The following is a 27,137-nucleotide window of genomic DNA, read 5'->3' as shown; positions in this document are numbered from 1 at the left end:
TGTGCTGCACAGCTGCTGCCTCCTTCCCCTGAGGAACCAAACATCCACCTGGGAGATGATTCCTGCAGGAACCACAGAGCTTCCCAAGCACTGGCATTATTGAGGAGCACTTGGGAGGTTTCAGGAAGGGAAGGAATGTCTCCTGCCTGCCAGCTGTGCTGCTCCTGTCAGATCCCATCTGTCAGCATGGAGATTTCAGATCTGCCAAGCTGAGCCATCTCCTTGCAGAGGTGTGGATGATGGAAGGCCTGGAGCAGTTTGGATGCTGGATGTTCCTGTGGCTCCACATCCCCAGGTGTTTCAGCAGGGCTGGAGGGAGCCAGCAGGAGATGGAGCATCCTCTGCATGAGCTGATTCCCACAGCTGATACCTGGGCAGGCTCCACGTGCCCAGGAGGGCTGACTGCACATCATGAGCCTGCAAAGCTTCTGATGCCTGTTCTGATCACCTGGGCCCTTCCTCGTGGCTTCAGGGATTTGGTTAAGCTGGAAAACACAGCCAAGGGGATCTTTTGTCTCCTCTCCTGGGTTTGAGGTGGTGTGGAACTGGTGAGGGAAGATGGGAGCTCTCTGGGCTGGTACCACCTTGGTTTAATGAACCACAGCTCTGAGCATCGATGGGACAAGACGAAATGGCCTCAAACTGCTCCAGGAGAGGTTCAGGCTGGACATCAGGAGGAATTTCTTTACGGAAGGGGTGGTCAGGCATTGGAAGGGGCTGCCCAGGGAGGTGGTGGAGTCACCAAGGAACACCTGGAGCTGGTTGAACAGAACAACTCAATGCTCTGGGCTGGTGAGAAGGTGGGGATCAGGCACAGGTGGGACTCAATGGTCTTAGAGGTCTTTTCCAACATAAATGAGTCTGGGATTCTGGGATCTTGGAGGACCTTCTTCCTTTTACCCTTTTAGCCTGGAGGGAATGCAAGCCAGAAAAATGATGGCTCTTTGTTTAAAGGGAAGGGCCCCAGGAAGAGAGAACACCCCACCATAGGGTTTTGGGAGCACAGGCTGCTGCTTAACACATTCCTCCAGCTGAGCATGGAAAAGGGGATCATTTCTCTTAGAAAAACTCTCCCATGTCACCTCTGGTTTCCCAGCTCTGAGCTGGATCCCTCCATCCATCCATCCATCCATCCCAGCTCCATCCATCCATCCATCCATCCATCCATCCATCCATCCATCCATCCATCCATCCATCCATCCATCCATCCATCCATCCATCCATCCATCCATACCATCCAGCCATCCATCCATCCATCCACCATCCAGCTCCCTATCCATCCCAGTCCAGCATCCATCCATCCATCCCATCCATCCATCCATCCATCCCAGCTCCATCCATCCATCCATCCATCCATCCATCCATCCATCCATCCATCCATCCATCCATCCATCCATCCCAGCTCCATCCATCCCATCCATCCATCCATCCCTCCATCCATCCATCCATCCATCCATCCATCCATCCATCCATCCATCCATCCATCCATCCATCCATCCATCCATAATCCATCCATCCATCCATCCATCCATCCTTGGAGCAGTGCTGCTGGACACACACACACCCTGACAGCCGTGTCCTGGTCACCTCCAGGGTCGGGGCTGTCTCAATCACTCCCAGTGATGGAGGAATCCTGCTGGGGACAGGTTTGGCGAGCTGAGCAGGACAAGGAGCACACAAGGTCCTGCTCTCTGGTCCTGGTCCCTGCAGGTCACAGATCTCACTCCCAGGACTGGCTGGAGCTCAGGCCACCCAGCACGGTGACAAGATCGGGGTGGTAGGGACACAAAACACACACAGAACTCCTTTGTCACCAGTCAGGCTGGCAGGGACACAAAACACACACAGAACACCTTTGTCACCAGTCAGGCTGGCAGGGACACAAAACACACATGGAACACCTTTGTCACCAGTCAGGAGCTGTGGATGTGCTGTTGGGTGAAATGAGCTTGGCAGGGTCTGTGAAGAGCAGAGAGGCAACAGAGAGGGACATCCTGCTGTGACATTGGTGTCTGAGACTGAGCACAGCACAGGACCCTGCCCCGGGGATGGCTCCAGGATCTCCTGCAACTTGTGGATGTCACTGGGACCACGCAGGGGTGAGGGACACCCCCAGGCCACCAGCCAGGGCAGAACACCACAGTGACAGTGGAGGGAGAGCCTTCCATGGGCTCATCCCATCAGCCCCTGGAATGACCCACAGCTATCTGGAGCAGCTGCACATCAAAGCCACCCTGTGCAGCCTCGAATCCACGTGTGCCCTAAAAACTCCAATTCACAAATCTCAGAGGTTTTGCTCTTTTCCCTTGCAGCAGGAGCTCATTCAGGTCAGGGGGACAGAAGATCCAGATCCTGTTAAATCCTACTTTTAGTCTCAGCTCTTTCCTGTAATTGTTCCATGATCCCTTTTCTCACAGCTCAGCACCACTCAGGACTGATCACTGCTCTCTTCAAAGATTTGCAGTTTGTCACTCCCAGGAGAACAGGAGGATGTGACTCCACTCCAAGGAATTATCCCTGGAAGTGCCATCTGGGATTGGGAAAGTGGCCATGATATTTGTCCAACCAAGGGCTGGGGCTGTGGCACGCCGTCTGGAACAGCCGTGCCAAGGGAAACTGAGGCAAAGGGAGATTTAGGGGAAGTGAAGCTTTGGGTGGAACAGCCTGGCAATATTTAACATCCCAGTGATCACAAATCCTCCCTTTTTTTTGGCTTTCCTGAGGGATGGAGCGTTGGTGCATTTACTCAGACAGGTTCTGGCACTGGGGGCTGCAGATCCCAAATAATTCCCAGTGAAGGAGCTGCTTCCCTGTGCTCTGAACAGACCTGCAAACAACCCAGGGCACCAGGAACCAGAGGGCTCTGTCTCCTGTAGGAATAAGGAGCTGTTCCTCAGCTCCTCCCACAGACCACCACTTTGGGGTGATGGCACCCACTGGAGAGCAGGTCCTGGTGGATTTAACACCTTTCCCAGGGCTCCAGGTTGGCCCCACAGGACTGAGCAGCCAGTTCTGAAACAACAAATCCATGTCCAGAGAAACATCCCTGTGCCATGGGGATGCTCCCAGACGTGGCAGTTGGGCTGTAGGACATGGGGAGGGAGGAGATGTTCCAGGCAGGCTTCAGGTCTTAAAAGGGTCATAAAAGTAAAAAATGCACCACAAAGTACAGCACCAAGTCCTGCAGGGACAGCAGAAACAGCAGGAACTTCCAACCCACCTCCAGACCTCAGCTGGGGTTTCCCAGTTTCTCTGTGCCTCCCACCCTGTTCCCCATTTTCTCTCTCTGTTATCAGACCAAGAATTCCCGAATTAAAACTTAGCAGCCTCCAGACACCAAGGGCAGAGGTTTCACCCTGCCAGGCCCCTCTGCTCTCCCCTCCCTGCTTCACACCACAGATTTCTCAGTTCCTTTGGGACACTCTAGGAAGGCTGGAGGGGTTTGGGTTCCTTCCTCATCCCCTTGCCAAAACCAGGACTGTGCTCTGGGGCTCTTTGTCCCTCAAAGGCACTTGCTGGGGTCCTCATGGAAGGGCTTTGTCATCTCTCTGAGGTCTGGAAACTTTGATGATGACTTTACCTCTCCAAAATTGTAGCTGGTGTCCAAACTCGTCTGATTTATAGTGGGACAGGAAGGGCTGGGACCTGGGGATGAGTTTTGGAGTGAAGCTCCTTCTGCTCCAGCTTTCCCTCTTCCTACTTTCACACAGCAGTGCCAAATGCAATATATTATGTAATGGGAACAAGCAAGAACCAAACCAGCAAGGACTCCAAACAGCAGGAAACTCCCTTTCCAAAGCCACACTCTCAATGAGTCAGTTTTCTCTCATTTTTGCTCACCACCCTTGCAGACCAGGCTTTGTCCAGGGCTGGCCATTCCAGTGCAATGAGGAGATGACAAAGCTCAGGATCTTCAATGTTTTCCAGTTCTCCCCCAATATGTCCTTGCTGGACACCTGTTCCTAAGACACATCCTGCTCAAACAACAAGATTTGTGTTTAAAATAAAGCTTGAGCCTCCTCAAGGCATCACCAACCTGCAGGAAAGCCAGAGAATGACTGGAAGGCAAGGGAGAGAGGGGCAGAGGTTCAGCCCACCTTGATGTGACCCTGGATCCTGGATTGCCATCAGCCTGGCCCTGGAGGCCAGGACCCAGCTCCACCACACCAGAGACAGCCTGGTTTGGGCTGGAGCAGCAGCCAAGCAGTGAAATGTCTCCTCCATCCTGGAGCACAAACACAAAGCCCTTGGGAGAGCTGGGCAGGGCCCATCAGTGTGGCAGTGAGGGCAGGGATGTGGCTGTGTCTGTCATGGTCACCCATCACACCCACAGCTGCCAGGGCTGGGCTTTGGGTGCTGGATTGGAGCTGGATACATCTGAGGCAGCTCCACTGAGTCAGGGTGTCAGAGTCTGGGTTGGGAGGGACCTTAAAGCCCATCTAGTGCCACGCCTGCCATGGCAGGGACACCTCCCACTGTCCCAGGCTGCTCCCAGCCCTGTCCAGCCTGGCCTTGGGCACTGCCAGGGATCCAGGGGCAGCCCCAGCTGCTCTGGGCACCCTGGGCCAGGGCCTGCCCACCCTGCCAGGGAACAATTCCTGCCCAAGATCCCATCCAGCCCTGCCCTCTGGCAGTGGGAGCCATTCCCTGGGTCCTGTCCCTCCAGGCCTTGTCCCCAGTCCCTCTCCAGCTCTCCTGGAGCCCCTTCAGGCCCTGCCAGGGGCTCTGAGCTCTCCCTGCAGCCTTCTCCTCTCCAGGTGAGCACCCCCAGCTCTCATGGGGTTACAGGAGATTTAGAAGGAAATCCCAGAGCTCAGAGGAATCCAAAAGGCCCAGCTTTAGGACTGTTCCTCCTCCTCAGCTCCCTGCCAGCACCCGGAGAAAGCAATTGTCCTACAAAAGCCAGGCTGCATCCACCAGCCTGTGATTAGTACAAAGTCAGGTGGAATCTTTCACTGAGTGACAGAGAAGAGGTTTCAGGAATGGACCTGGAGTGGCTCTGCCCACCTGGCTGGGGGAAGGTGATCCAAGGGATTTGAACAAGCACCTCCACCCAGGCAGCTCCTGAGCTTAGGAATCATCCAGCCCGGAGCACTGCCCTGGATTTTAGGCTGTGTTCTCACCAACACCACATGGAGATGTGAGAACTGAGCCTTCTCTTCTCCCTCCTGCCCAAGCACCCTCACTCCCCCACAGCCTGTGCTGCACTTTGGGCAGGGCTGTGATCACACCTTGGATCACAGAGTTCAACACAGACTGAAGTGGTTCCCATGATCAGATACGACACCAGTCTGGTATTTGTTGGCAAAAAGGCACAAAGGAATGAGATGTGCCCCAGGATGGGGCAGGAAGGTGCAGAGACATGCAGGGGAAGGGCAGCGTGCCCAGGAGCTGAGGCAGGAGCCTGCAGGTTCTGGTGGTAACAATCCTGAGAGTGATGATGGAATTATTAAAACATGGGTGTAGTAGTGGGCAGAAGAGCAGGAGAGGAGCTGCTGCTGCCCAGGCTTCTCCCAGCAGAAAAGTGCTCAGTGTCCCTGCAGCCAGGAGCTGTCCCTGAGAGTACCCTCACATCCCTGGGGAGCCAGGCTGGAGAGCTGGGGGTGCTCACCTGGACAAGAGAAGGCTCCAGGGAGAGCTCAGAGCCCCTGGAAGGGCCTGAAGGAGCTCCAGGAGAGCTGGAGAGGGACTGGGGACAAGGCCTGGAGGGACAGGACCCAGGGAATGGCTCCCACTGCCAGAGGGCAGGGCTGGATGGGATCTTGGGCAGGAATTGTTCCCTGGCAGGGTGGGCAGGCCCTGGCTCAGGGTGCCCAGAGCAGCTGGGGCTGCCCCTGGATCCCTGGCAGTGCCCAAGGCCAGGCTGGACAGGGCTGGGAGCAGCCTGGGACAGTGGGAGGTGTCCCTGCCATGGCAGGGGTGGGATGAGATGGGATTTAAGGTCCCTTCCAGCCCAAACCATTTTGGTTTCTGTGATCTCTTGTCTTGGGACTCCTCAAGTGACCAGTGAAGATTCCATGACTTTGTAGATGCCAACGAGAGGAGCAAGGACCTGGATCCAGGTGTAGGCTCCATCCTGGGAAGGAAATGGATGCAGAGCAGTGGAAGGGGGTTTGGCAGGAGCTCTGTGTCCTCTCCCAGCCATACTTTAGCTCAGCTGCCCTCAGGTGGTGCCTCTGAGCTCCAGTGAAGGGACATTAAGGGACATTAAGTCTCCAGCATAGCCCCAAGACTGCTGTTTAGGCACCACTACCCACAATTTCCCCATTCCCTCCAGCTCCCTACCTGTGCCCAGCCTGCCTCAGCTGGGGGGAGCTAAACCAAAACCAGTGGAATCCTTCTGTTGTTTTCTTTGACTGTTTCACTGAAACACCCACCACAGCCTGAAAAAATTCCCTCCTTGAGTCCCAAGCCAGGCCCCAGATGAGACACTGAAATCCATGAGGAGGTTTTTCCATAGGAAATGCTGCAGGAGTTTCAAGCATCAGCATCCCCCAAATCCAAACACCACATCTGCCAGGCTCAGGGAGGAGCCAGGTCCTGCAGGACACATTTCCTGAGTCAGGCTCAGGCCCCTGCAGTGCAGCAGGTGCTTTCCTGGTCTAGATATCCAAGGATTTCAACAGCAAAAGTGAGGAGAAGTCACCTCCCCATCACCCCCCTCTGCCCTGCAGAGAAGTGGGACATGAGACCTCTCCATCCCCACCAGCCCCCTGTGGTGTTGGTGGATCCCAAACACCACCTAAGCCAGGGAGGGACACCCATCCCCAACAACCTCCCCATCCTCCACAAGGCCAGGAAGGTGCTGCATGAATAATGTGGGGAAAGGGGCAATTTATCCTTTTCATACGCACAGAAGCCATCCCCAGATGGCTGGGACAAAATCCAAATCCAGCTGGGGGACAAAACCCCCCCAGATTGCTGGGATCTTCACCACTGGGATCTTCTGTTCCGCAGTAACCAGGACCAGAGAACCATGGAATCATTAAGGTGGGAGAAGATTTTTAAGTTCAACCATCAGGCCACCACCATGGCCACCACTGAGCCATGTCCCCAGGTGCCTCATCCACCCATTTTTGAAACATTCCCAGACAGACACAGTGCTGGCCCAGCAGGTGATGAGAAGATGTCTTAGGCTGGAAGATGTCAGTAGGATTGTGTGTTCTATTCCCATCTGTCAGAGCTGGGCAGTTCTCCTCTGTTCACTGGGCAGTTTTCTTTGTCTCTCCCACAGCCAATCCTCCCTCCAGGAGATCTCTGCTGTCCATGGCCACTGAGTGTCCCTGCAGGGCTGATCAAACTCCACCATCCCATGGGGAGATGCTCTGCCCAGGGGAGGAGCCAAGCATTCCTACCTGGATCCAATCTGCCCTGGGAACAGCCCAGCAGCCTTTGCCCACTGCATTCCCAGAGGAGCAGCTTTCTGCTGCCCTGCATTCCCAGAGGGAGAGCAGGCCCATCTCCAGCAGCCCTGGAGCTGCAGAGGAAAACTCCCCCCTTGTGCAGGATCCCTGCTCCAGCAGAACCACAGCTGGCACTGCAGGAGGGCTGAGACCCCCTGGGATGGGACTGTGCCACCACCCTGAGCCCCCCTGGCATGGGACTGTGCCACCACCCTGAGCCACCCTGGGATGGGACTGTGCCACCACCCTGAGCCCCCCTGGGATGGGACTGTGCCACCACCCTGACACACAGGGGGGCAGGGCCTGCTCTGTTTGTTTGCATTGTTGCATTTGTATTTTCAGTTTTCCTACTAAAGAACTGTTATTCCTGCTCCCATATCTTTGCCAGAGAGCCCCTTAATTTCAAAATTATAATAATTTGGAGGCAGAGGGTTTTACATTTTCCATTTCAAGGAAGGCTGCTGCCTTCCTTAGCTGACACCTGTCTGTTCAAAGCAAGACAGAGAGAATGAGGAAGAAACCTGGAGAAAGCAGCGCCAGAATCCCCCTGGGAGTGTTTTGCTCCTGCACTGGGAGGTGAATGATCTCACCAGAGAAGCATCAAAGCCTCTCTGCAGGTGAATGAGCAGCAGAGCCAGGCTGGGAACCTGGGACATGCCAGGACAGGCCATGGCACAAGGAAGAACTGGGATTTTGGCTGTGGGGAGCTCGACACCCTGAGCTGCCCCGTGGGAATTCCTTTTAAACTCAGGCTGGGGAGGAGCCTGGGTGAGTAATTGCTCCGTGGCAAGTCCAAGAAGTGAATAATATTCCAAGAATAAAGGTTAAAAGCCTGGAGACTCCAGTGAAAGGCGTTCTATAAATAGGATGAAGTAGGCAGAGCAGTGGGAATAACAGGAGAAAAAACTTGCTGTGGAAAAGGGCTGGGAAGGATCTGACACCCACAGTGGGATTGGACAGGGGCTGGGTCTGCAGAACAGATCCTATACATGGTCAGCCTTTTGGGGTTTTATCAGAAATAACTTCTGGGCACCCCTCAGAGAGCATCTTGTCCCTGTTGGGAGCTGCCTGGAGCCATCCTGCCTCAGCAGTGTGGGATTTGTCCCTGGACACTGTGGCTGGGACAAGGCAGCAGCAGGACAGGAGGTGAAATTTGGGGTTTCCATCACTTGGGACAACTTCTGCTGTGCCCAAGGGAACTTCCTGGAGGAATTTCCTTTCCCATTTTGGTCCTCTATTTCCATGTCCCTGGGTGGGACAAGGGGGTGCAGGGACAGCCTTGCTGCCAATGTGGCACAGGCCCTGCATCTCCCTCTTCCACTCCCATGGGAAAATCACCCCTCCCAGGGATGCTTATCCTTCCTTCCAGTTTACCTGTTACAGTTATCAGAAGGAGGGGTGAAGTCACAGCTCACAATTTATAACCAAAACCACTCTGGTTCTTTAAAAAATAATAACTTTTCTGCAGAACTGGGCTGTAAAGGAGCCAAAGCTGCTCAGAGGCCTCAGAGGATGTCACTGTGCAAATGTCAGCTCGGGGCTTAAGGCAGCAAAAAGCCTTGCCAGGGAATTGCTGTGGTGCAGGGCTGATGCTTGGAAAGATCATGCTGTGTTTGCAGGAAGCCCCTGCCCCCCCCCCCCCATGTCTGCCAGCAGCTTTTGGTCACCTTGGAAAGGGACAGAAAAGCAAGAAAAAGCGATGGGTGTGGGAGCAAATGGTGTAAATGGCAAAGCTTCCCCAGGAAGAAAGGCTGAAGAGAGGGAAATGTCAGCTTGGAAGAGAAACAACAACCCCAGCTCTGGAGAAGGAGCTGTTTCCCTCTAATCCACAAAGCACAGAAATTTGGGTCCAGATGTCACAGGCTGAAATCCAGCCAAGGTCCCTTCATAGAATCCTGGAGTTCCTGAGTGGGAAAGGATCATTGATCCCAGCCCCTGTCCCTGCCCAGCCACCCCAACACCCCCACCCTGAGCAGCCCTGAGAGCTCCTGCAGCTCTGGCAGCCTTGGGACCATTCCCTGGGGAGCCTGGGCAGTGCCCAGCACCCTCGGGGGGAAGAACCTTGCCCTGAGCTCCATGCCAAGCCCTGGCCCAGCTCCAGCCATCCTGAAGTCATGTCCCTGTCCCAGAGATTTCAGTGCCTGCAGAAGGCACTCCTGGATCTCTTTGCTGTGGGATGTGGCTGGAGCCAAGTGTTCCATACTCTGGGAGAGGGTTTAAAACCCAAAGGAAGAAGGATCTGTGAAATCAGAGTCTGGGATCTGGTCTGCAGATTGCTGGGATCTTCATCACTGGGATCTTCTGTCCCAGGACCAGAGAACCACGGAATCATTAAGGTGGGAAAAGATTTTTAAGATCAAGTCCAACCATCAACCCACCACCAAATTCATACTTGAGACCCCAAATCCAGACTCCAGAGCCCAAAGCTGGGCAAGTTGGTCACTCTTCTGCCCAGCCCAGTCTTACCCTCTGACTCCCAGTGCCAGGGCAGATCCAGCAAAGGCCGATGATTTACAGGAGCTCTGGTATTGTGTGCAAGGCTGGAACTGGGGCCCAGATCTGCACATCAAAACAGATTCCCCATAAATTACTCTGTTAAAACTTTTCAAAAAAGTTTCTCAGGGGGAAGGTTCATGAGGAACCTGTAATGTTTAATTAAAGGGGAGAAACTGATCCTGCCATGAAAATCTTCCCCATCCCATGCCAAGCTCATCACTGACTTGATTTATGGGATATAAACAGGCCAGAAAATGGCATAAGTGAGAAAGCTGAGGAACTTCTGCCAATTTTGGATACAGAGATCTGCAAAGGGACGGGGGTTTACAAACTAAGTGAGGCAAAGGTGGAAGTGCAGCAAGAAAACAGAGAAGAAACTACTGGGCACAGGAAGGGAGGATCCAGCCTAGATCCAACCTCCAGCTGCTGGTTTTGCCCCTACCCTGAGTTCTGCCTCTTGGCATGAAGGTCACTGACATGAAATTCCTGATTGCTTAAATGACCTGTGTCCTTCAGGCTGGAATCCCACATGGAAAAGTGTCAGGGCTGCCATGTCGGTGACACAGACACTGTGTCACTGCTCTGACTCTGGTGGAACTGACAGAATCACTCTGGACTGACACACAGACACTGCTCTGACTCTGGTGGAACTGACAGAATCACTCTGGACTGACACACAGACACTGCTCTGACTCTGGTGGAACTGACAGAATCACTCTGGACTGACACACAGACACTGCTCTGACTCTGGTGGAACTGACAGAATCACTCCGGACTGACACACAGACACTGCTCTGACTCTGGTGGAACTGACAGAATCACTCTGGACTGACACACTTCCACCCCACCCATGGCCAGGGGAACCTTTCTCCAGTTTTGCTGAGGTTTCCCTGCCCTGCTCATCCTCCTCAGTGTAACAGTGCCCATGGTAGGAGGCAACGTGTGCCCAGAAAGGGATTCTCAGTGTTATTCACATGGAAAAAATGCTGTGGGATTGCTTCAATCCCAGAACTAACTGGTCTAATGAGCTCAGCTCCCAATTCTTGATCCCTGAGTGGAAGAATTTCCAAAAGTGAGGAGGGAGAGGCTGCTGGGTTTGTGCAGAAGGGGGAAGGGAGGTTGCAATGAGGGACTGCTGGGATAAGAAATTGTCTTGGAGAGAGCTCTGCTGAGCCTGGCTCCTCTGCTGAGCCTTGCACTGATTCCAGAGCAAAGCAGGGAATTTGGACTCCAAGAGCCACAGAAACCTGCTGCTGGGGATGCCTCTGATGAGGAATTCACCAGCCACTAAACAGAGCAGCTCCCCACCACCAGGGAAAAGAGGGAAGTGAGGAATCCAAAGGCCAGGAGGGAGAGGAGGTCACTGCAGAGCTCCTCCAGCTCAGCAGCAGTTTCACAAATGCTTTAAAGGACTTGTAATGAAACACTTTCAACACCACTCCCTGCTGGCCTGACCAGACCTGGGAACTGCAGAGAAAGCTCCAAGCTCAAGGTTTTGGGAAAAAAAAGTGAAGAAATGCAGAGGAAACTCAGGAGCAGCTCCCTGATTGTACAGGGAGATGCCTCCAGCTCCTTGGATGATCCTTGTGGGTCTCTCCCAGCTCAGGACATTCCATGATTCTACAATTCCTCCTTCCTTTGGTCATTGTCAGAGTCAGGATTTTGCAACAAAGCTGAATTTGAGTGAAGGGAATTGCCATGGCAGTCAGGTGGCTCCTGTCACATCCCTGGAGCATCCCACAGGCAGCCCCTGCTGAGGACCTGGAATGTTCCCCCTCCTTGGGAAGAGGCTCTCACCGAGTTTTGGAGGTACCAGGGGCACGAGAGGGATTTCAAAGCAGAAGAAAACAAATCAGAAAGGCAAAAATACAAGGAAAAGAACCCAACCCCAGTCCCTCAGGTGCAAAAATATTGCAGGAGCCAGGAACGACTGTGCATGATCCACTTTCACATTCCCATAATGAGGAACCATCCCTGATCCAGTGTCTGCATTCCCACAACCAGGAATCATCCCTGATCCAGTGTCTGCATTCCCACAACCAGGAATCATCCCTGATCCAGTGTCTGCATTCCCACAACCAGGAATCATCCCTGATCCAGTGTCTGCATTCCCACAACCAGGAATCATCCCTGATCCAGTGTCTGCATTCCCACAACCAGGAATCATCCCTGATCCAGTATTTGCATTCCCACAACCAGGAATCATCCCTGATCCAGTGTCTGCATTCCCACAACCAGGAATCATCCCTGATCCAATGTTTCCATTCCCACAACCAGGAATCATCCCTGATCCAGTGTCTGCATCCCCCCCCCCCCCCCCCATAATGAGGAATCATCCCTGATCCAGTATTTGCATTCCCACAACCAGGAATCATCCATGATCCACTTTCACCTTCCCACAACCAGGAATCATTCCTGATCCCCCCAGCCTGTGACTCCATTCCTTTCCCTTCACCCCTTTCACAACACTCCAGCCAAGCCTCTGCCTTCCTCCTTTGGGAGTGCCTGGCTATGGCAGCAAATGCTCAGTCAAAACTTCAGTATCCGATTTTCCCTGGTTTTTAGGGACAAAAGCAGGTCCAGCAAAGAGCCAGCTCCTGTTTCTGCCCTGAGCTTTCCCACCTCCATCCCTGCAGTGCAGCTGGGGTCGGGGTGTGTCCCACAGCTCCAGGGATCCAGTTGGGAATGCAGGGGCAAGGGAAAACATGGTTTAAAAGAATTTAAGAAAACGGAGTTAGAAAGTCATCCCAGCCAGCCTCAGTTCCTAAGGGAAGCTTCTCAGCTGTGTAGGCCTGGGATTTTCCTTTTCCTACATCCCAGAAGGTTGTTGGCAGGACCAAGAAGAAAATACAACGAGAGTGAGAGCGGGAGGTAAAGAGAAAAGCTGGGCAGCACTGGGAGCACGGGGAGGAGGGAATGCAAAAGGAAGAAGGAAAAGAATCGGGGACGTGGGCGAGCAAACGAGCCAAAAATTCGGGTTAAAAAAGCAGGGTCTGAAAAAGGCAGTGAACGGAAAACGGAGCAGCCCAGCAAAAACCCCTGGGGAAGAGGCAGCCCTGGAGGACGGGAGTCATGGGAAGGGGGATGGACCCACAGGATGCAGGATGGCGACTGGGAACTGGGGTGTGTCCCTGTCCCTGTCCATTCCTGCCCAGGGGTGTCCCCGAAGCTCGAGAGCAGCTCAGGGATGGAGCACATCCCCCGCGGGAGTGGGACCAGCACACTCCGCCACGGGCACTTCTCCCATCTGCTTTTCCTTGTGCCAGATGGGCAGGGGAGGGAGGGATGGGGGATGGAGCCGCGTCGCTGGGATGGCGGGGATTCATCTCTTCCCATTCTTTCCCCAGTGCCATTTAAGCGGCTGGCCCCAAAACGCTTTCTGATCGCTTTGCTTGCCCCAGTGACACCAAGGCAGGAGCTTTCAGAATTAAACATTTCGATGCAGAGAGAGAAAAAAGCGGCAGCTCCGACCCCAAAGGCACAGACACCTCCCTCATCCCCCTCCCTCCCTCTCCCCTCCCCGCACGTTTTGGAGCCGCTGGAGCAAAGGGGAGAGCGAACAGGAGTAATTTTCCACGGATGCAGGGAACAATCGAGCCCCGCATGGTTTTTCTGGTTCAAACGCTTCCCTGCAGCGGTTCGTGCTCATCCCCGGCACACAAAGGCGATGCACATGCAGGGACCGGTCGTGTCTTGCTCCAGCCGCCGGTGCCGAGGTGCGGGGGACGGGAGGAGCGGGGGAGATGCTGCAGCTTCGCTCCCTGGGCAGGGGATGGCTGGAGCCGGCTCTGAGTCAGCCCGGGCACAGCCCCTGCCCTGCCCAGGGACGGGAGAGGGGACGGGGCAGATGTGGCACAGGGAGAAGGCACCCGTGGGTTTAGGGTTTGGGGTTTAGGGGCATCTTCGGTTTTGGTGCAGAGTCTGGGGGAGGAAGGAGGCCACTGTGACTTCACAGCGGTTTTTGCTCCAGCCTTGTGCCCGATTTCTCCTGGGATCCAGCCCCTCCACTCACACGGAGACCCCTGCCCCATCCAAGGGTCGCTCCCTAGGGACAGGGTGTGATGGTGCTGAGGATGGATCCCGGCACCACCTGGGGAGAGGCTTTAGAGGGGAGCAAGGAGCCCTGGGCACCCTTGAGCACCATCCCCACAGCCCAAAGGGGGCTGGGCACTGGTGGGGCAGGCGCAGGACCTGGCAGTGGGGTCAGTCCTGCAGCACAGGGGGTGAACTCCAAGTCAAGCAATCATCCCCTTGGTCCCTGATTCCCTTCCCATCCAACTCCTTTCAAAGAATCCTGGAATGGTCTGTGTTGGAAGGGACCTCAAAGCCCATCCAGTGCCACTCCTGCCATGGCAGGGACACCTCCCACTGTCCCAGGCTGCTCCCAACCCTGTCCAGCCTGGCCTTGGGCACTGCCAGGGATCCAGGGGCAGCCCCAGCTGCTCTGGGCACCCTGGGCCAGGGCCTGCCCACCCTCACCCATCCAATATCCCATCCAACCCTGCCCTCTGGCAGTGAAAGCCATTCCCCCTTGTCCTGTCCCTGCAGTCCTTGTCCCAAGTCTCTCTTCAGAGGGAGGAATTTCATCCCTCACTCCAAGCTTCACCCTCAGCCCCACCCCCCCAGGAGAAAGGGTCCTTAGAAATTCCCTCCCCAGGTGTCAAACCTGGGAAAAGATCAAAGTTTATAGCCCAGACCTGCCCCAAGTAAGAGCTTCAGACTTCTGAACCAAAGAGAACTTTGAAATGTCCATCTCTGGGGCCTGCAGGACAGCAGGAGGTGTGGTTTGGTCTGGCAGCTTTGATGCTCTTGCACATCAAGTCACGGCACCATTTCTGAGCCCCTTTTGGCTCCTCTTCCCTGGGCTGTGCCTGTTAAACCCTCTGGGAGCACTCAGGGCTGAAGGGACAGCACCTCTGGGCTTGTGGGAATCCTGCCAAGAGGACCCTTAGCTCTGGCTGTGAAGAAATATGAAAAGCCCCCAGTTTCCACAAAAAACCCCACAAGAATCCTTTATCAAAGATCAGCACACAGGAGCTAAACAGACCCAGACTCCTGCTGGGAGATCTCTAAACAACATTTTTGTGGTGCAGAGTGAGGTTTTCCTTCCACCAAACTCCTTCCACCTCCATCCTCCCGAGGCAGGGGCTCAGCCAGGGCTGGTTTGGATCCCTTTGCCAGAGCACTGGAGGCAGCTTCCAGCAGAGCATCACAGCAGAGACCCACACGGATCACAGGATCCAGTGTGAGGGTCCAACAGCAACATTCAGATGGGATATTGGGAAGGAATTCCTGGATGTGAGGGTGGGCAGGCCCTGGCACAGGGTGCCCAGAGCAGCTGGGGCTGCCCCTGGATCCCTGGCAGTGCCCAAGGCCAGGCTGGGCAGGGCTTGGAGCAGCTGGCACAGTGGGAGGTGTCCCTGCCATGGCAGGGGTGGCACTGGATGGGATTTATGGTCCCTCCAACACAAACCATTCCATGATTCTGTGATCCTTGTCAAATCCTAACCCTGCCATGTAGATGTGCCAAACTCTTCCCTCCTTGTTCTGCTTGGGTGTTTGTGCTTTTTTAGCTCCGTTTCCAACATCCAGCAAATGAATTTAGAAACACTTGGGTTTTACCTAAGAGGTGATGGCACTGAGGTGGTCGTGGAGAGATGCTTTCTGTAAATAACTTGTGTGGGAATGATTCTGGATGGCTGAGAGGCTTCCTTGACAAGAAGCAGGGAAAGCAGAAAGGAAGATTTACAGAGGAAAGTCTCAGTTTGCTTTGCCTACCAAAACCAAGGGGTTGGATTGCTACACACAAAAGCACCAAGAGAGAGCCAAGATGCCAATTTAAGCATACAGACAATGCCGGCATGAAACCAACTGGGGAAAAAAATTGGCTAAAATAAATAAAACTGGAATTAAAGAGGAGCTTTGTAATTCTGAGAGCTCCCAGCTTGTGCAAGGGACACACTGGGGGCTGAAGGGGGAGCTCTGTGCCTTTATGAATCCTTGGACCACATGTGGACAGCAGGATTGGGCTCAGAAGGTCCCTCCCTGCCCTACCCCTCCAACAGCAAACACATTCCACATCCAAGTCTCCAAACTGGGAAGCCAAACCTTGCAGGTGGAGAATGCTCAATGTCCCCATAAAGCTGCACCAAGAGCTCTTGAAACCTTCCCAGATGAGGAGTCAATCCAAGGATTGGGAATGCCTTGGGAATGGGAGCTTTTCAAAACATTCTGTCAAGCAGGGGTCTGGGAGAGCTGCAACAAGAGCTGATTTCCAAGGAAAATGAAGTTCAGCTTGTTTTCCCAAATCCCAGTTTCCTCCCAATGCGTCAGAGCTGTTATACCTGGAGGTCAGGGGGAAAAAAGTCATGGAAAAAAGGCCTCATTGGAACTAATAACTATTTTGGATGAAAGAAAAGACTTTGGATGTGTCCTGGCTGAATCCAGTGAGGACAGACTGGAGAGAATCTGCTCCTGCCCGTGGGAAGTGAGGGATGAACAGCAGCCATGGATTTAAGGGGAAAATCCCAAACACATTCTAAACACAGCAAGCACTGGAAGGGATTGTGTAGGAAAAGGTTGGCATCCCTCTCTCTGAAGGCTTTGTCAGGAAGGGTTCCTGAAAATCCCTTCCTTTTTTAGGGCAGGATCCTGGGTTATTTGTCCTACAATGGCAACTAACCCCACCTGTGACCCAAAATGGGCTCCTCTGCCCCCTCTGCCCAAAGCTGGACACAGAACTGCTGCTGGCTGCCAGCAGGGACCCCAAGGACCCTGCACATCCCACAGTCACCTGGAAACACCTCCTGAAGCAGCTGAACACCCTGGGATCACAGTTTGGACCAGAACGATAAAGGATTAATCATATTAATTAACTTTATTTGCACTGATTTACATGGAAGCCTCAGGAAAGGCTTGTTGCTAAAATTCAGAGTTTTCTAGGACCCAGGGACACTGAGAGCAATGCTACAAATAACCAGAGTTTTGGTGCCATTGTGTCATGGCGAGGACAGGGGTGGCTGCTGTCCATCACCCTGACAATGATCAAATAAATCCAGTTTTCTATAAACTGATATCCTGCAGCCACATCCATAACATGGGGAACAGCATCCAGTTGCCCCAGCAGGATTATTCCTGATCACAGTTAAAACCTTAAAATTGCAGAACATAAACCTGACAATGCCAAACAGTGAGGAAACCATGAAAAAATAAGCCAGATGGGACAGAAAAGAGAATGAAACATGATTATCAGTGCCAAAGTGATCTCCCATACTTTTAAAGGTGACAAGGAGATCAATTAAAAAAAAAAAAAAAAAAAAAAAAAAAAAGGAGCTGAGGTAGGATTAGGAGAGATAATTTAGGTTAAAAGGCACATTTTGCTTTGGAACATTATTTACAAAAGAGACTTTTCAAAGTGACCTAAACCTCCTCAGTCCATCTTCCCCAGAGAAGGGAGGGAGCAGCAGAACGAGATCAGCTCCCACCTCAGCTCTGCCTTCTCCCACCCTCAGCTTCCCAGTCCCCGGTGGTTCCTGCTGGAATCACAGCTCCAAAGGGGCAGCACAGGGCCACAGGGGGAGCCTAAACACACAGACCTGGGCTCCCGGTCTCAGGTTGCACTCGACAATCAAAAAAACAAACAAAAAAACCCACCCCAAAACAACAACTACAACAAACTAAAAACAAAACAAACAAACAAACAAACCCCCCCCAAAACCAAACCAAAACAACAACAAAAAAAAACCAACAAAAACAAAAAACCCCAAGCCCCCCCCCAAAAAAAAAAAAACCAAAAAACCAACAAACAAAACCCCCCAAAACCAAACCAACCAAACAAAAAATAACACCCGCGGCCCCAGGGATGCTGTGGGATCCGCCCTGCAGAGATCAGGTTTAAGTTAAGCCCGAGCCTGAGTTTAGCAGAGCTGCAGAGTGGTGGCTCTGTGCACGTTGCTAAAGCCTGACCTGCTGACTCCCACTGCTTCCTGTCACATCCTGTTCCTTCCAGGATTCCTGGTGACATTTTCCTCCCTAAAGAGCCGAGGGAGGCTGAAGATGGGCTGAGAGTGGCCAGTCCATGATCCTGGAGCCAGGTGAGGCTGTGTGTGAAGCCAAACAAACACAGGAATGTTGAGAGGAACAAGGAACTGAGAGCTGGGAGATGAAAGTGCTGTAGGACAAGAGAGCAGGGAAGCAGCAGGAAGGCAGAGCACCACCAAAATCTGAAAGGATTTACTCACTGGACAACCCAGCAGGGAAACTCTGACCCAAAACCAGACAAACATTTATGAGGGGAATCAGAAAGGTGCTAAATACCCCAGAAAACAGATTTCACAACAAAATCTCAGCTCCTGTCCAGTTTATTTCCAGTACTCACAGCCGTTCCCAGTCTTCCACACACCTCTGAGGAGGGAGATTTTCAGCTCATCACCTGCTGGAGCTGGCAGAAGTCACTGTGAGCAGGAAATCAAACTAAGTAGGTCACAGCTCCAAGCCTGAGCAGTAATTTCAAGGGTCTTTACCTTCCTTATGCCACCTCTTTATCTTCCAGCACATCAGGAAATCTGCTGCTCCCATTAAGAGCTCAAGGCACGTGCTCAGCTCTGCTGGAAGTGGGGTTTGCCCTCCCAAAGAGGAGTCAGGGGGGCTGTGTGTGACACACAGAGCAGGACACATGGGAATAACCAGCTCCCTGGAGTCTGTTTCTCTGGAAGCACCAGGACAGGCACCACAGGAGCGTGGCTGTGAAACAGTGCCCTGCTCACCCCTCTGCTGGGGCAATGAACCCTTCAAACCTCAGCTTCTCCCAGAGTTAATGACCAACAGGAGGCAGGGGAAGTTAATCTGTATCTAGAACAGCTTCATAAAGAAAACTGGAACATGCTGGTGCTGAACTAGAGCTGCTTTCATTTTGAAGCCTCCACTCCTGAGTGTGGTGGCAGCCTGGGTGCTCCTCTAATGGCAGTGCCAGTCCCTTTGGGAGCACTGAGTCTTTGGACTTTGGTTTGTCACTTCCAGAGCAGGTTTGTCACTCCCTGGGGAGATGCCAAGGCCTGCCCAGGCTGGGAGTCTGCTGCCCAGCCCCTTCCAGAGGGGATTTTTGCCTGCAGAGGCTTTGGGGTGGGCAGTTAGCTGAGGGAGGGCTGGTGCTCACCAGAGCTGTCATGCTGCCTCCTCTCCCCAGCCTGGAAGTCAGGAGTATTTTTAAAAAAGATGTAAACAAGGGAAGCTGCTCAGCTGGGCAGGCTCCAGCCCTGCTCTCACTGCAGGGATTGCTGACAATCCCAGGACACAGAGCCCTGAGTAAATATTGGTTCAGACACGGATGCAGAGAGCACGAGGCCACCTGCAGCTCAACAAACAGCCTGGCCAAAGCAGCTTTCCCCAGGCTGCACCCTCCTGTCCCTCCTGCAGCTCAAAAACCAGCCTGGCAAAAGAAACTTTTTACCAAAGTTGGACCTTCCTGTTCCTCCTGCAGCACCCCAAGGGCTGTCCTGGCCTTGAGCACAGGGATTTCTGGCCAGTGACAGAATCCATGTGGATTATCCCCAAAATAAAGCACACAGTGCTGGAAGAAATCCACCTTAGCCTGTTGGTCTCTGGCTCTCAGGGTGAACTGGCTCCCTCAGCCCCAACTCTCCAAGGGTGAGTGTGGGATAGAACTCATTCCAGGCAAAATAACCTTCCCTGCCCTCCAGGCCTGCTCATTTTATTTATGGGAAAATATTCTCGTTAATGCTCTTATCACAGGCAGGATCTAATGGGGGGGGAAGTCTCCTTTGAGTATCTCCACGTTAATGAGCTGCTGGGTGAGATGTTTCAGCAGGCACAGCTCCCTCTGAGCTGGTTTCTGACAGAGCAGCCTCTGCACAGGTCTTAACGCTCATCCTGCTGGCAGCTGTTTGTTTGGATAACATTTCCAAACGAAATTAGGGGTTACAAAAGCAGAGCTGCACCGTGCACTTCCTCATCCCTGAGGCTGCCTGAGCCAAGCACAAGAGGAACTGGAGGAAAACAAGCCAGGCTGTCCCATTCCCCTTCCCCTTCTCTTTCCCAGCACAGGCTGGGCAAGGGGATTGTCCTGCAGGGAAACCTGGAATGGTGGTGGATTCTGGGTGGGGGGAATGGAAACAAAAAATAAACTCCTAAATCCACCACACAGGCTCCAGCAAGAAAGAGAGGGGAAGGAAAATGTTCATGGAGGAATTCCAGGGAGCCTGAAATGCTGATTATGATGGGATTGATAGTGAGGGGTTTGCAAAGGGTTTGCTCAGGACCCCAACACCCTCTCCATACAAACAGGAGGGACAGGGCTTCATCCCCTCCCAAATTAACTCCCCTCTGTGACCCCTCAGCAAGACAAAGAGCTCCAGTGTGGGAAATGGATTTGTAGAAAATTCTTAAAATGAAGAAATTTACCCATGAAGGGTAATTTTAGATGGTTTGCTTTAAGGTATTTACAGCATGGTGTAGCTAAAGCTGATAGGACAAGAAATGCTTAAAATGTATTGTAATTAGGAAATAGATGGCTTCTGATTTATAACATCTGTATTGTCTCACCCTTTGCATGAGACTGAAAATGGAATAAAAGTTTTTAAAAAGCCTCTCAGTTGCCCCATCCCTGAGCAGCTGAGAAAAGGGCATGAAAAATCTCAGAAAAATCTGAAAAATCTCAGAAAAGAGCATAATCCAACCTCCATCACCTCTGGGTAACTCGGGAGAGGGGTTGGGGCTGGGCTGCCTCTGGCCCAGCAGAAACGAAACAGAAAATGGGGTGGGGAGGGGAGGCTGTTGCAACGTCTTTCACTCCATTGTGTTGCAACCACTTCCAAATTCCTCAGGGCCATTTGTTCATAACTGGCAGCAGCAGCCAGAGAAAAATCAATACAGGGATCAGTGTTGTGGAACTTTATCCCTAAATTGCAGACCCATAACATCAAAGTGCCCCAGCACACTTCCCAGAAATCATCAGGTGCCACCCTCTGAGTGCTCCTTGTGGCTCCTGCTCTTGGCCAAGCCCCTTTCCAGCTGATTTCCTGTTCCCACTTCAACCTCCTCCCTCTGCCCCCACATTATTTTTGATGTGGAAACTGCTCTGTTTGATCCTGCAAACTCAAAAAGAACAACTCAGCCTTTCCCAGGTGCCCAGCTGATGTTGGATTCCATCCTTAATTCAGATAAATGAGAATTTACAGCATTTTAAACATCTATTACCTCATCTGCATTCAATCCCTCTCCATGCCAGCTGTTTTGAAGTGGAAAAACAGAGATCCAAAGGTTTTTTTTTTTGGTTTTTTTTTTTGTTTTTTTTTGTGAGAGCACAGACTTTTTTTTGTTGGCCTGATGATTGTTTTCTTCTAGTTCAGTATCTCACAAAGATCTTGGAAAAATAAATTCTTCCCTGTGCTGGTAAACACCTAAAAATTCTGGCTTCATTTGGCAGAGTCTCCTTCCAGCACAAGTGGGTCTGCAGAAAGCCTGACCTTCAAATGAAACCATTCTCAAGGGGATGACAATGAAAATGAGAGTTTTTCCAGCTAGGAAAGGTGTTCTAATTACTTGTCCCACAAAGATCAGAATAGATTCTGACACACTAAAGAGTGATTTAGTGGGGGAGTATTGAAAATTAGATAACTGGTACTTAACTGTTACCTGGGAGGAGATGAAGCAGAAGTACTAAGGAAGGAGAGGGGTAGATTTAAGAGCCATTTTTTATTAAGACTTATAAAATATAGGTCTGATAAGTGTGGAAAAGTTACTCTCCAGTGTTTTGATAATGCCTCACAAGCTTTGGCTGTCCCTTGTTTCCACAGAGAGCTGACCAACAGGAACATTTAAATTATTCCATGACTAAAATCAGCTAAATGAGAGGGTGAAGTCATCACAGACAATGATTTCTATGCAAACATGTCCTGATGGACATCTCTGCCTCAGCTTCTGTCCTGTTTTGGTGCTTGGCTGCATCTCCAGACACCTCTCAAAACTGCAAGAACAAGCAGAGTCTTCTTGCAGTGGAATGGAGAGAAAAGGCATCAGATCCCCTTGATTTGGAAGCCTGCTTCAATAAATCAATAAATTACTGTATTTCATTCCCATTTTTGGGGAGGCACTAAATGGGCAATGCTATGCATGGAGTGCCCATGCTTTGGAAGGGAGCTCCTGCTTTTCTCTCATGTTCTTCCCTGTCAGCAAATCAGAGCAGGATGGATTCCCCTGATGCTGCTAAATGTCACAAACATCCATTTCCACCTTCCAGGAGAGCCCTGAGAGCGTGATGCAGCACAGCACAAAACACACAGGGCTTTCTGCTACTCTTCAAAAAGGATTTTTGTCCCATTCCCCCTCCCTAGAGCTTTGCTGCTCCTCTAGAGCACAGATGCAGGAGCAGCCTCAGCTCCATCAGGGGCAGAAAACCAGGCAGAAGCAGCAGTTTTTGCAGCTGTGTGATTTAATCCTGCTTTAATCACCTGAATGACAGAAGGGTTTATCTCTCCTTCTTGGAATAAATGATGTTACAGAGCTGTGGTTTCAACGTGCAGGATTTCAGAACCTTGGGAGATTTATCAGTGTTTCAGCTCCTGAACATCTTTCTAAGCACTGATCTTGTGTTATCTGATCACAAACACTTGCACACCTGAAAACACAGGGAAGAGGGAAGACAGTTACTTATCCCACACCCATTTCTTGCTCTAATATGTTCACAACAGTTTTTAATCTGTTTTTTTTTTCCTGTGCTGCCATAAACTCATCTTCCAGACTATTTGAGAAAGTAAAACCCATAACAACTTGACAAAGAATCACTGACTGGTGATTTTAACTATTGTTTGAGTCCCCTTTTGTGAAAAGAGGGTAAAAAGCAGAAGGAAACTAAGAAAGGAAAATCTGGGAAAATCAACACCTTGGCTTTTCTCAGCCTGAAACAATTTCAACTTGGATCCTTAAGAGAGATCAGTTTGTTGGTGCTTCTGTCCTTTCCTCATTAACTGCTCTGGTTATTGAGTAACTCAGGCTGTACAAGATTCTTTCCCAGGAGGTTTCAGGCAGCCCAGTTGCTGTGACCTGCTTGGGGTAAGAGCACAGAGCAACTGGGACCTGCTGGGGCTCTCTGGAGAGCTCCCTCAACAGCTGAGAACTGACCCCAGCTCCTGGCTGTGGGACTGGGAGAGTCCTTGGGAATGCAGTTGTTGGAGAGGGGAAGGCTGTGGTGGCTGAGTGAGGAGGATTTGGTGTGTTTGAGGACACCGGCACAGCATTTGGGATGAATGTGATGGATGAGATTCTCGGTTTGCAATGGTTGTAAAAATGCAATGTAATAAAGAAATGAAGAAGGATCCAAAGCTGTTGGAGAGTGTCCAAAGGAGGGACATGGAGCTGGGGAAGGGTCTGAGGAAAGAAGAAATTCAGCAGCAAATCCCAAAGCCAAAGAGGACCCAGATGTCCTGGAAATCAGCAGACATCCAGAGAACCAGACCACGGTGCCCAAGCTGAGCTCTTGTAAGACAGGAGCATCCCTTGGGATGTGCACAGCAACTGCTCCATGCATCAGAGCAGATCTGGCTCACCTCAGACCACTGCAGAAAGGGCCCTGGGGGTCCTGGTCAGTGCCAAGTTGGATCTGAGTCACTGCTGTGTCCTGGCAGCCCAAAGGGCCACCCTGTCCTGGGGGGCACCAGGCCCAGGGAGGGATTGGATTGTCCCACTCTGCTCTGCCCTGGGGCAGCCTCACCTCCAGGGCTGGGGGCACTTTGGGCACCACAAGATCAGAAGGGTCCAAAGCTGTTGGAGAGTGCCCAAAGGAGGGACACAGAGCTGGGGAAGGGGCTGAGGAGCAGCTGAGGGCACTTGGCTCCTTCAGCTGGAGCACAGGAGACTGAGGGGAGGCTCCTGGGGGCTGCAGCTCCTCCCCAGGGGAGGCACAGGGGCAGGGGCTGAGCTCTGGGACAGGGACAGGGGGCCAGGAAGGGCTGGAGCTGGGCCAGGGCTTGGCATGGAGCTCAGGGCAAGGTTCTTCCCCCCGAGGGTGCTGGGCACTGCCCAGGCTCCCCAGGGAATGGCCCAAGGCTGCCAGAGCTGCAGGAGCTCTCAGGGCTGCTCAGGGTGGGGGTGTTGGGGTGGCTGTGCAGGGACAGGGGCTGGGCTGATCATCCCTGAGGGTCCCTCCCAGCTCAGGATCTTCTGGGATTCTGTGAATCTTCCCTGTGTGTTGAAAGCTGCTGTGCCACAGCAGAGCTGGGCTGCTCAGACTGTCAGGGTTCACTGCCCCCTGAATTAGGTAATGCCAGGGACTGTGGTAACAAACTGGGAATGCAGCTGGAGCAACAGCCATGCTGCAGAGTTACTCTGCCACAGGAAGGGCAGTCATGGCAAAAACCAGCTGGGGATGGCAGCACCCCCAACTGCCTCAGCCATAATCCCGAAATTGTGAGTCAGAGGCTTCTGTGTGAGGATTTCTGAATCAGTGTCCCTGCTAAAGTGGAAGTTGGGCTATCTCAGCAAAACTGCAGCTGGAACTAATCCCCCGTGGTGTTTAACACAAACCCAGCACAGGTTGCTTGGGCTTTTGCAGAGCTCTCCAGGCACTCAGCTGTGAAATGGAGTGATGGACCATGGAGGTGACAGGGATTCAAAGGGCAAAGCTGTTCTCAGGGAAGAGGAAACAGCTGCAGCACTGATTCTGCTCACACAGAGCCATTATAAGGAATTACAGGAGGATTACTACAGGAATAATAAATGCCATTATTGGAAATAATGAAATCTACCACCGAATGCTAATGTGGCCCTTCCACCCCCTGACACCTTCAGCCCCCAGCAGGAAAACCTGCCTACCCCAACACACAAACCAGGAATTGCTAAATCTCCTCTGATGTGCTCTGGATATTCCGGAATTGCAGCTCTCCCATTGTTTCAGGCTGGACTCTGGGCAATGCATTAAACAGAAGAGTTTCCCCTCCATAAATCAACACCCTCGAGGCTGAGGTGAGCACAAGCTCTGCTCGTGTCATGTTCTGGGAGCTAAGGGCAGATGCCTGCAGCAGGAAAAGGACTTTCTTCTCATCCCTTTTACTTTCCAGGACTCCCAGATTTTTTTTTCCCCTGGCTGCTGGCCAGGCCAGGCTTCTCCTCTCAGCTGCAGGAGAGCAAACACTGTTTTATTTTGGCACTTTTTTATTTTGACACTTTTTTATTTTGACACTTTGTTCCATCCTGGCTTATCCCAGCAACTTCAGGACACAAAAGGTGGGTAGAGATTTAGACAAGGATTCCTCTGCAAAGTGGAGCTGATCAATCCATTGTGCTCAGAGCTCCTAGATGGGGATATTTTCAAGCAAATAAAAATAAAGTAGTAATAAAACCCCCTAAGAAGTGGCCAAATGCAGCTCTGGTAGCTGCAGGCAATTAAACAGGTGTGTTGTGGCCCGAGTTGATGAAGAAAAAAGAAAAGCAGCCATCTACAAGTTTTTTAATGGAAAACCATGATTTTTTAAAACCATTACAATGTCTCTTTAGCAGTTTATTTGGTACTATAAACACCTTTCCCCACTTAACTTACAAGGCATCCCTGCCTGCAAACACCACCACTTATACCATTATTTTGAGCTCTCTTTCCATACAGGATAAAATCCATGCTCAGGATGTGCCCTGGATGTGGCTCTGCCTTGGTTTTCAGGCTGAAATTATCAGAATCGGCTCAGCCAAAGATTTGATCCCCAAACCCATGGGAATGACAACCTATTTAGCTTTTTGTGCGCATTTCCTGCTTCAAGATGGATTTTGCAGGCTTTTGGATTTTGAGGGCTGACCCTCACCCCCAAGGCATGAAACTGTTTCCAACAGTCCCATCCAGAAGAGCACTGGGGGTGTCCTGTTTCCAAATTCCCATCCTTTCCTCTGACTGTTCTTGTTGTGGGGCTGCAGAAAGACCCAACCACATCCCCAAGCCTTGGATTTCTAAATCCCTGGCAGGAGATGGAAAGCAGAGGGCATGGCTTGGGCGTTACAGGGACGAGCCCAACTTCTGCTGTGCAAATAACCAGAATTTACCCACTTCTTAGTGAAGCACAGCAAAAAAGCCTTTTTAGCCTAAAAGATCATTACTGTCAACCATTCCCTACCCCCAGTCCCCTATTATCCATTAACCAACTCTTCCCCGTTCTTATTTCACTACAAATCCATGAACCAACCATTCCCCATCCCTATTCCCCTATAAATCCACAATCCAACCATTCCCCATCCCTATTCCCCTATAAATCCACAATCCAACCATTCCCCATCCCTATTCCCCTATAAATCCACAATCCAACCATTCCCCATCCCTACTCACCTATAAATCAACTATTTTCCATCCCTACTCCCTTATAAATCCATAAACCAACCTTTTCCTCATCTCTATTTCACTATAAATCCATGAACCAACCTTTCCCATCCCTATTCCCCTATTAATCCATAAACCATCCATTCCTTATCCCTTTTCCACTATAAACCCATAAACTCATTGTTACCCATCCCTATTCCCTTATAAATCCTTGACCTAACTATTCCCCATCCCCATTCCCTTTTAAATCCATAAGCCAACTACTTCCCATCCTTATTCCATTCTACACCCACAAACCAACTACTCCCCATCCCTATTCCCCTATAAATCCATAAACCACAGCAAGGCCAAAGGGGACCAGCCCAAACACTCCCCACAAAACCAGCTCACAACTCCAGAGGCCGACTTTTCAGGGACCCACCACACTACTTGTGGTGGATTTATAATTAGTTTTTAGTTAAAACTTTCCCTCAGCACCGAGCTCTGTGCGAAGCTCTGAGGGCGGGATGCCCCCGGGGGTCCCACAGGTGGTCCTGCGGCCGCCCTTCCGCTGCTTCCAGCCCCAGGGCTGCACCCTACGGACGTGCCCGTGTTTTTCCATGACTCTTCACGTCTCTCCCTCCCTGCGCTCCCTCACACCCCGCTCCTCCCCCGGCCCCCCGGTTACCTCAGCCGGGCGGGGCGCGGGCGCGGGACTCGAACCGGCGGCTCCGAGGGCAGTGAGGGGTTGCGGAGCGCCCGCCGGCCGATGCCCCGCCAGGCCCCGCCCCACCCGTGGCGCGCGCAGCCAATCACGCGCCGTTACCTCCGCCTCCCGTGCAGCACCCTCTCGCCGATGTCCCGCCCCCCGGGCCCTACTCAGCCAATAGACAGCGAGATAGTCTAATAGACACCTAAACTGTCCAATAGAAGCCGTCTCTCCGTGA

At 52.0% G+C, this 27,137-nt stretch overlaps 1 protein-coding gene across 2 annotated transcripts in view; it reads right to left on the bottom strand.

Annotated features, from left to right (window-relative positions):
- Nucleotides 1-26,958, bottom strand: part of LOC127060909 (nucleolin-like) — a 36,925-nt gene extending 9,967 nt beyond the window's left edge. Inside the window, exon 1 of one of the 2 annotated variants that reach the window (XM_050985957.1) lies at nucleotides 26,879-26,958. The gene's annotated coding sequence lies outside the window, so the exon portion shown is untranslated. Of the gene's footprint in view, nucleotides 1-18,421; nucleotides 18,851-26,878 lie in introns of those variants that run through there. The other variant, XM_050985960.1, reaches the window with a different exon arrangement.
- Between the last annotated feature and the right edge of the window lie 179 nt (nucleotides 26,959-27,137).

This window comes from Serinus canaria, chromosome 28 (assembly GCF_022539315.1).
Source record: "Serinus canaria isolate serCan28SL12 chromosome 28, serCan2020, whole genome shotgun sequence".
NCBI classification, from domain to species: Eukaryota; Metazoa; Chordata; class Aves; order Passeriformes; family Fringillidae; genus Serinus; species Serinus canaria.
The sequence above is the reverse complement of the archived record's forward strand: the minus strand, read 5'-3'. Positions and strand labels throughout refer to the sequence as shown.